The following is a 10,206-nucleotide window of genomic DNA, read 5'->3' as shown; positions in this document are numbered from 1 at the left end:
ATTCAGTTATCGTGTTCATTTACCAGCCTGTGTGGAAACAAATGTGATATTTCTTTGCGCCTGCCAGGACGGCAGCAACTTGTACCCCTGAGTTCATGCGTAGACAACATAAAAGAACATCTGAGAGACGTCAAAGTATCACAAACGAGCGTTGCATCTGAGAAGGAGCTTATTCTCGCTCGCGCTGGTTTATTTGATGATTCTGACGGCCGCAATTTCACAATATGCCCCAAACATCGAGCAGAACTTGGAGTAAGATTCAGACCTACAACTAAGTGCCAGCATCCCTTACATGGAAATCAGAGGCGAAAAGTTGAGAGTTGGCAAAAGAAATCAAAGCAAAGTGGAACACTGTTGTCCCAGTTGGTGCAGGTATTTTAGATAAAGCTTTGCTATCTATAGATATTAAGAACCTAAGTTTGCAACACTTTTAACTGCCGGGGGCAGTAGGTGCATTCACTACAATGACTGCATTAAAAATAATTCGATTCTTGAAAGCTGACACGAGCTCCAATAATGAAGAATTGGCACACTTACTTTGATTTGATTTGATTTAATTTAGCAATTAATTTTAATATTTAATTGCTAGGCATATGCAGAAACTGTAGAGGTGCTCACACAGACAATATGGAAAAAGGCGAACTGGACTCTAATGTTACAACCTTGGCAACAGGATCGTTTGTGCCCTCTGAAACTCCAGTTCCAAGTGGGGAAGAGTCCATGGATCATAGTTTTATAGTGAAGCCCAGCTCTCCAGGTTTGGAACACCCCAAGGTCCCACTGAGCTCGTGATAGTGAAGCCCTTCAGTAGACCGATCATAGAAGCAGGTACATATCAACAACGTCGAGAGTTATCAAGAGCCATCTCTGAGCCTGGGCCATCACAAGAACAACCACCCCTGTCACAGACAGATGAAGAAAACGAGAAGTTTTCCTGTCCAGAGGAAGGATGTGTAAAGACGTTCCAGTCATTCGCCGCTCTCCAAAGGCACCTGGATGTCGGTAAGCACATGCTAAAGCTCGCCAAAGAGTCCGCGTACAACGAGATCAAGCGGAAATGGATAGAGGCGTACCATTCAGTAGGTGGTGGCTACGTTCGTGGTCAGACATCAGCAAAAGATTCTGATGACCAGCTCCAGCTAGACAGTTGGAACTCGGATGGGCCTTGAGGAGAACATGGAAGTCAATCGCCTTTTCAGAGAAAGCAAAGAGCTATTTGGTTGATGTGTTTGAGACAGGAGAGGAAACCGGCAGGAAGGCAAACACTTCCGACGTGGCTTCCAGTATGAAGTCTTGAAGAGATGACACTGGCCAGAAAATGTTTGCCAAAACCGACTGGTTGACAGAGCAGCAGATTGCTCGCTACTTTAGCCGACTCGCCGCCCTAAACAAAAGTGGTCACTTGTAGAGGGCACGCACGGTAAGTTTGAATGAGGATGAGGAGACTGGAGACGATGATCTTGCTGCAGAAACTGAGACCATCCGGACAAGGCAGCGGATAAGAAGAGACCTAGAGCTTTAGTTTAGATAAGGATGATGCTGATGATTACTATTACCATTTGGTACAAGTAAATTTGTCATATTAGGGAGCTTAAAGGGAACCTCCACTAACTCAACAAAGTAACTTTAAACTAGAGAACATAATTTTTACAATTAAAATAGTTCAAACTTTTTCCAATGAAAGCGTTTGTATCCGAAAAAAATGAACATTAAAAACGCTTGTTTTGGCTTTCAAATTTCCCATGCGCCGCCATCTTGAAGAATTGTGACGTGTTGTGGATGCCTTATTGTGCTGACACAAAGAGCGTTTGTTCTGGAACAGAAAGAGTTTGAACAGTTTTAATTGTAAACATTATGTTCTTTGGTTTGAAGTTAATTTGTTGTTTTGGTGGAGGTTTGGTGGGCAGCGAAGTCACGTTTTTCAAGTATTGTAACACACATGTGCCGGGCGTGCAGAGCTATTGCTTAAGGTAATTCGGTTTTGTTCTCTGCTGTTCTCATTTTCGTAGACTTACGTCGATACTTAAAGTGCACCTAAACTCAAATATTTTTCGTCTACAATATTAATCTCCCCACCTAACGCAAAAATGTTTTACCATGCTTACCTCAAAACTTCGCTTTTTGTATGCCGGGCAAGACACGCAAAGTTATCAAAAAAAGCAGTAATTTGGAAGCACGACCGTGATGTGAGACCATTGGGTTTAATTCTCGAGATTACGTAATAAACTGCTTTGCAAAATTTCTTTGAAAACGGGAATGCAAAGCAATTTCTGAGATCAAATCCAGAATAGACCCGTGCATCTCACATCACGATCATGGGTCCAAATTACTGCTAGTTTCTGCCTAGTTTCTGCCTAGTTTATGTGGTTTGCACGGCACTGAAAAAGCGAATTTCTGGGTGACAGTTGTGACATTATCAAATCCCCAGCTGCGGTAACAGGTCTTCAGGCCCCTATTTAGCCCTCGCAGACTCTTTTGTAGTCGCAGTGAGTCTGATTTACCTTTCGTACGTTTTCAACCTAATAAATTAAAGCTGTGCCATGAAGGAAACACACTCCTTGGGGGAGAGTATTGCTGCTTGGAAACTACCTAACAGTATAAGCATCTCCATCTAATCACACTTTAAAGGGGATATGTCACGTTATTCTAGGGTGTTTAGGGAAAATCCTTAGATAATCACGACTTTAATATCAAAAATGGTAATGTGGAATTCCTTCACTGATAAAATTATTTTTACATCACAAACAAGATGATTTTGAGCACAAAGTACCTTTATGCAGGTGATTTGCCATGAACTTGAAAAACCTTCTGGCCGACTTTTTTAAAGATTACCCAAATGCAATCGTTTCAGTCTTGTCCATTTGTGTCCATCCATGCTTTTCTTTCCTTTTGCTGCGGTTCTTTTATGTTGTTCAACAGTTGTAAGTGGTTATAGCATAAAATACCCGCACAGAGCTCTGGAGATCACTTTGATACATTTCCTTAACGAAATGGATGAGCAATTTGTGAATGTATAAAATGCAAGTCACCTTACGTTTGCTAAGTGTCACGAGGAATGTTATGAAATATTCGATGAACCCTATCAATCCTAATCTTCTTTCCCGGAAGCAAAGCTTAAATTACGAATTTATGAGATCGTCTGGCTTTCCTGTATATGCTAGTTGGCAGATTTTCTCTTCCTTTTATTTTCTGTCAAGGCGATGTTATTGTGCACTGGAATTTGCTTGTCAACAAGCACTTCACATGTGACCCTGAAATTCCCAAGCTGGGAAACTGTGAAAACTCAGTTACGAAAATAAACAGTTAAATGAAGCAATTCTGAATCTTTCATGTCGTACAACTTTTGATATTTTGAGAAGACATTGAAGATTCATGTTAAAAAAAGAGATGCGTGTCACCAAAATATCGATGGCAAATTCGCGATGTTTGTGTTTCGAGGTTGCTATTTTAGAGATTTTGCTTCTCAAAATCAGCTAATTGTGACTGTTTCTTCCGCCTTGAAAGGAAGTGTTATAAATTGCGTGAGGCCCTTAAGTTTCTTTGCATGTGTCTCGATTACTTTTGAAGTAGTTTTCCTAATGTTGGAATGTAGAGCATTTTGTAGGAGGTAAAAGTCCACGCTATTTAGTATGTTACGTAACTTGTTTGAAATCCTTTCCCTTTCCGCTTCAAGCTTCTTTAGCTCTTTCGATCTTCTTTCAATAGCACTACGGAGGAGACGTTTTCTAATTGCAGTGACATCCTTGGGTGATGTGTTAGGGAACGAGAAGGAAATAAACTTGGGAAAAACGCGGAGCAACTGGCGATTCTTTAAGAAATTCATGTCTAACTGAGCTTTCCGTACCTTGACGGAAGTCTTCTCCCAATGGCAAAAGTCTGCCATCGACAACTCTCGTCAGGCCCGTAGCCAGGATTTTTTACGGGTGGGTGCGATCAGTTGATTATATGGACCAACGAGCGCCGGAGGCGCTCTTTACTAGGGGGGTCCGGGGGCATGCGCCCCCGTGAAGTTTTGAAAATTAAGTTGTCTGAGACTGCATTTCAGGCGTTTTGAAGGTCAGTATGATAGCAATATAGGTCGCTAAAAGCGAACCTAAAAACGTGGATATTTGTCAAATTTTGAACTTCAAAATTGATTTTTTTTGGCAAAGAGAATGCTTTACGTATGTATTTTACAATGTAGAGAATAACAATGCCAATGTCACTATTTAAAAATAACAAAAATAGAAATAAAGTTGTAAATCCGTATTGTTCACTCGGCTGGCTGCTGATCATCACGATCTTTCAGAAGTGTGCCAAGCTCAAGCCTCCTTGGGTGCATCTTGGCAAACAGATCAACTACTATGTCCAGATCAATGTCTGTCAGATAGTGGATGTGCATAAGGGCCAGAGAAGAGAGCCTCTCTTGTGTCATACTGGCTCTGTTAAAAGTGTGTAGCCGTCTAAGAGCACTTGCGCTTCGTTCGCATTCACAGCTAGTGGCTGGGATGGTACAACAAATCTTTAGCAGGACGTAAAGATTGGGATACATGTCTTCATCGCACTCCTTCAAGGCTTTTGCAGCGGTGCTGGGTCTCTCCTCGTTTGGTTTTGAGCTGTATCTAAATTAAGAAACAAATGTGATTACGAATTGTACACCAGTACAAATTAAGTATTGCACGTACTAAGAATACATTTCTACCTGATCTTCCAGCGAAGCAGTTCTTGGTCTAATAACTCAGCGGACGGAAGATCATCTTTGTATGCCTCGATGAGGTCATCCACGTTCGGAAGATCTCTCTCACACAGGACTGAAGGCACCAGACCAAGAAGACTAGATGCCAGTATAGACAAATCTGTTTATAGGAAAAGAATAACAATTGACACCCTTTAAATCCGACATGAATTAAAGACTTAAAAAAAGAAACGTTAATGTTATTGCTCCTTTTACCACAAAAACCTGAACAGCAATGTGTAAAATTTTACTCAAAGAGACAACAGTTTTACTTTTCAACTCATTACCAGAAAACTGCCCATCCAGTTGGACGGTGATGTGGTTAATTAGTGGCATAGCCACGTTCCTTCGATAATACTCCTCAGGATTGGTAGCTGGGGCGTTCTCACGATTGGTCTGGCGCCCCACAGCTCTTGGCATAGAAGGCTGAACATTTAGAGCAGAAGCCACTCTGACGGCGTGCTGATAAATATGCACAAACTTTTCCTCCATCTTCGAGGCAATGACTTCATAAGTCTTTTTAACATCTGCGATCTACAAAACATAATTTTTTTTATATATTTCATTTTTATATTTTCCATAATGATGTCTCTGTCTTAAAATGTGACGGTCTTGGCGTGTTTTTATATTACTGGTCTTGCCACGTATGTACTTTTGTATTTGAATCCATTAGTTGTGATACATCTCTAGAACGGTACTTAAAAAATAAATGTTATTGTATAAAACTATTTCCAGTACCTCCTGATATGCCTTGATTATGTCAACTGATTGGCCCTGTAGTTTCACTGTTATGCCTGACATGTGGGACAAGAACTCGTACAACACAAGGAATGATACTATAAAGTCGAAAGACGTTAGACTCCCCAACATCGCTATGGCGTCACCCTTGCTCTTTGGATCCCACACAGCATCTTGATAATCCTCGCCACATAACTCCTGATTTGCACCATACGCAATGTTTTCCAGGGCGGTGATGATGTAGAGGTGAGCCTGGTAGAAGTGTGTGTACGCAGTATGTCGTGCTGCCCATCTTGTTCTGCACATGTCTATCAGGCCCTTGCGTCTTGTAGACTCTGGCAACTCCTTTGTTATGATGGACTGTAGAAGACCTGTCAATGAAACGTTTTTAGTGGATTGTTTTTACAATACTTATAGCAAGTTTATACAAATAGTTTTAAAAATATAACATAACCATAAAAGTAACTTGGCTTACCTTCACGCTTTGGACTGCCAAGAAAATACAAGCTGCACTGCTTCAGTTTGTCGATGGCATTCCTGATGTTCAGCAGTGCACAGCTATGTGAAATCACTAGATTCAAGCAGTGACCACTACAGTGAACATACACAGCGTTTGGCGATTGTTCCCTTATCCGGCGCTGCACCCCCACGTTGTCACTGGACATATTGGCAGCTCCGTCATATCCCTGTCCCCTGCTGTTTGCAATCTCCAGGCCCATATCATGAAGGGTGGTGGTAATTTTATCTGCTATGACTTTACCAGTTATCCTTGGAAGATGGAGAAACACGAGGAACTCTTCCCTGACCTCGTTACTGTCGTCAACAAAGCGGGCACATAGAGCAAGTTCCTCTTTATTGTGGCTGGTTACCTCGTCAGCCGTAATACTGTAAAACTTGGCAGCTTTGATTTCTTTCACCAATTTGCTTAAAATGATATCTTGTCCAATTATCTCGATCACCTGATTTTGAATAGAAGGCGACGTATATTTGACATTTCTTGTACTCAGGCCAGTACTGCAAAGATGTTGCTTCAGGATTTCATTCTGGTTGGCAATCATCTGTAGAGCTGCCAAAAAGTTGCCAACGTTCCCAGATTTATTTCCGTTGGTGCTCAGGTCTTCCTTGTCGCCACGCAGTGCTATGCATTGACGACCACAGTACAGGACTGCTTCGGCAACACATTTAATTATGTGCCTGTTCCTTTGAATATTTCTCTTTCTCTCGTCATCCAATCGGTTGTCAATGTTCTGTTCTGGTTTGTCAACAGAGTTCAGAAAGCATTCTGTAGCAATCATGGATTCGTTGTGGTAGTTAGTACCCTGGTGATCTTTTGCTTTTTCATAAAGCTTGTGAAAGGTTGTGAAAGGTTTGTTCACAAATGCGCCTTTGTTCTTTCTGCCCTCAAAAGGCATCATCAATGCACAGTGTTTGCAGAATGCCGCGTCCAGTGAAGGGCTGTAGACCATCCAGGGAAAGTCCCTGAGGTATCGTGACTGGAAGCATCTTTGGCACTGATGAAGGAACCGTGATGGAAACTCATAGTGCGTTGGTGGCACGAAATGATCCTTAAGAAGATGATATTTTTCACCGACCGACAGAGCTTTCACGGCTGCAGCTACTGCTTCAAAAGACATCTTGTCATCTATAATCTTTCCGATATCATTCATGAACATTTGGCTCTGTGTTATGTTGCCTTGTACTGCTGCCAGCATCTGAACTAGTTGCGCTCTGCAGGTGAGGTGCCATTTCGTGGCTCGCTAAAATAAAATATTTTGCAATTGGTGTTCACACAGTATTTCACTAAACAGTAATCTCGAAATCTTAGATTTACCTTCAAGGTTTTCCCGATAAACTTCTGCAGCACTTTAATGTCGAGGCAGTTTTCTAACAAAGGTGTCCATAGATTGGCAAGATTTGGCTGCGGCCTTTCTCTTTCTGTCTTCTTGCTCTTTTCGGCCCATTTTTCGTGAACTACGTGGAAAAAACTGTCGCAAAACTGAGAAAGATTGTGGCCGCAGTGTCGCTGAGTAGTTTTCCGTACAACGGCTAAACAATTCTTTTGTGCTGCATGTAACATGCAACCGGGAAACAATTTTTTCCTAGACATGGCCGAAATAAAAATTGAAATAGTCATCTATTGACTAAATATTGTTAAAATCTCCGTCCCGGGCTACTGATCAAACATGGAATCTTTTTTGGTATATTTATTTAATTTTTACTACGCAATCAGTGAATTAGAACAGAACAAACAGAACAACACTATTATTTTTTTTTAGTATTTATTTTTTTAACAAAAAAGTGGACCTCAGCAGTCTGCAGGGGGGTGCGGGCGCACCCATCACACCCCCCCTCCCTACGGGCCTGCTCGTTCATATTTGGCTGCTAAGTGGTGTACAATATTTCCAAACTTTCAAACTAATAGCAGACAAGAAATAACTTTCAAATAGAAACACACAATTTTAAATTTACAAAACATGCTTCGGATGATCGACATCCATCGTCAGTTGTGAATACAAGTGAACCGCTAGTTGGTGTTATATAAAGATAGCTAATAAAATGCATGAGTACTGATTAAATAACGACGTGAATGTGAGGTAATAGAAAATACAATGATGAGAAGACAATGGGTATTGGACGAGGAAAATTACAATGAAAGTGTTAAATTGACATGCTTAACGAAGGTTTTTCCCAACCTATGTGTAAGGCCTCCTTGATTTTTAGTTGAAAAGGCGTCGAGGCGGTGTCAAGGATTGAAAAACAATCCTCTGAGCATAAAGATCTGCATGCTTCTGACCCATTAATGAGCTGAAAGATATGCGAGTTCTTATCAGATGTTTCGCCGACATAACAGGCACTACAGCCTGCGGAAGAAAATTTATAAACAACACAGGATCGTGATAATTTGGAAATAGCATCTTTGGCACTAAATAAGTTCTTAATCTTGTATGGGGCAAACACTAGCTTGATATCCAAGTTTTTACAATAGCGTTGTGTTAAATTCTTGATTCTGCGTTGAACGTGAGTTGAGAAAGGGCCAACAAAAGGTAATTTGTAATAGTGCGTGCGAATTTCATTAGAGTTGGTTATTGTGGAAGCGTGCAGGGGGGAGGCAAAGAATTTGTTAAGGTATTGTTTAACAGTTCTGTTCACTAGACTGGATGGAAATTGATTCTTTCCGAGAATGTTGCCAAGCTCCTTTATGTTGTCGTGGAAACTGGTCCAGGTGTTATTAATTTTAAATGTCCTGTCCACCAGCGTTCGTATTAACCCTAATTTGTAGGGAAAAGGTGAGAAACTAAGAAAATTGGTGAGAAGGCCTGTGTAAGTGCTCTTGCGAAAAACAGATGTGACTAAAGATGGAGGATTGCTGTTGTCCAAGAGGACATCTAAGAACGATAGTTTGTGGTTGACCTCCATCTCCATGGTGAATGTAATGTTAGGGTGTTTATCATTGATATAATGAAAAAATTCCAAAGCATCCGTTTCGTTGTTGAATAGGCAAAATGTGTCATGCTTTGTCTTGAATTCATGATCACAATTTTAAACAATAGAAAAAAAAACCAAACTGGTTGAAAAATTTCCAAAGGCCCATTTTCAGCCAGAATGCACTGCGTGCCCTGATATATTTCTCACAGTCAAAAACACAGATTTCATCTTCATTTAACCAATCAGACAGCGAGTTTTAACAATAACAGCTTTTCAAAACAAAAACAAACGGGCATGGTGCATTCTGGCTCAAAGTAAACCAAAGAAAATTCTTAACCTCAACATATACTACAAAGTTGAAGCAGTTTAACCAATAAATAAATATCTGTTTACTGCAAGTTCGACTGCAAATCATGACAATAACCGTAAGGATGTTGATCGATTATGATAAATATAAATGCCCAATTTCATTTTGTTCAACCATTAAGTTCAGAAGCCCAGAGAAATTTTAAATGTTCTAGTTTTTTTTACAAACAACAATTTACTTCCCTGGACAATTGTCAATTTTGAAACTTGGCTATGTCATTGTCTTCTAAAGTCAATAATCAAGCCTCATTCTCTTCTTGCGCCAAAGGGGCATCTAGGAGCAGATTTCTCTTGTGCTTACGAAGCCATTTATCAAAATCTGCCAAGTTTAAAGTTCCAAAAGGGTCTGCCATTATATCACTGAAAAAATCATATTTGCGGTTGATTGTAGTGCTATATGGTTTTAATTAACTCATGAAGGTCTGTCAATACTTTTCCTTCATCTGTTGATGGTGAATGATGATCTCGGTTTACCTGACAGACAAAGTTTTCAACAGTATGCTTTTCGCCACCACAAGATTTGCTTGAACCTTCAATTGCACTATCTGTCTTGTTTGGGCACATTGCTTTAATAGATTTCTTGACATCTTTGTTGCGGTTCTCCTGCACACAAGTCAATTTCTGTGTTCTTCCCAGGCCCTCCTTTCCAGTTTGCCATGGAAGCCCACATGCACTGATGGGCTTCTGCCTCTGATAAGAAAACTTCATTTTGCACCACATTGATTAACAGTTCAATTCCATATGTGTTGAAACTTGCCAATGATTTGAAATAGTCTTGAACCATTGCCTTCCCTTACTGCATCCTTGAAGTCCAGTAGAATAAAGTAGTACTTCAAGAGGCACAAGGAATAATTTTCCACAAAGTCCTGGTCATCTGGAAAGGATATGTCATCTTCAGCTAGAAGAACAGGTGAGGGCAGGAGATAAAAATTGTCACTAAATTCAGCACGGAGTCATAGTAT

The 10,206-nt window shown here is 40.6% G+C and overlaps 1 pseudogene; it reads right to left on the bottom strand.

Moving 5' to 3' along the window:
* Positions 1–4,352: 4,352 nt before the first annotated feature.
* On the bottom strand, positions 4,353–5,206 carry LOC137988897 (52 kDa repressor of the inhibitor of the protein kinase-like; annotated as a pseudogene).
* Between the last annotated feature and the right edge of the window lie 5,000 nt (positions 5,207–10,206).

The sequence above is a fragment of the Montipora foliosa genome, unplaced genomic scaffold (genome assembly GCF_036669935.1).
Source record: "Montipora foliosa isolate CH-2021 unplaced genomic scaffold, ASM3666993v2 scaffold_434, whole genome shotgun sequence".
Taxonomy (NCBI): domain Eukaryota; kingdom Metazoa; phylum Cnidaria; class Anthozoa; order Scleractinia; family Acroporidae; genus Montipora; species Montipora foliosa.
Note: the sequence above shows the minus strand (reverse complement) of the source record. Positions and strands in the feature narration are given on the sequence as shown.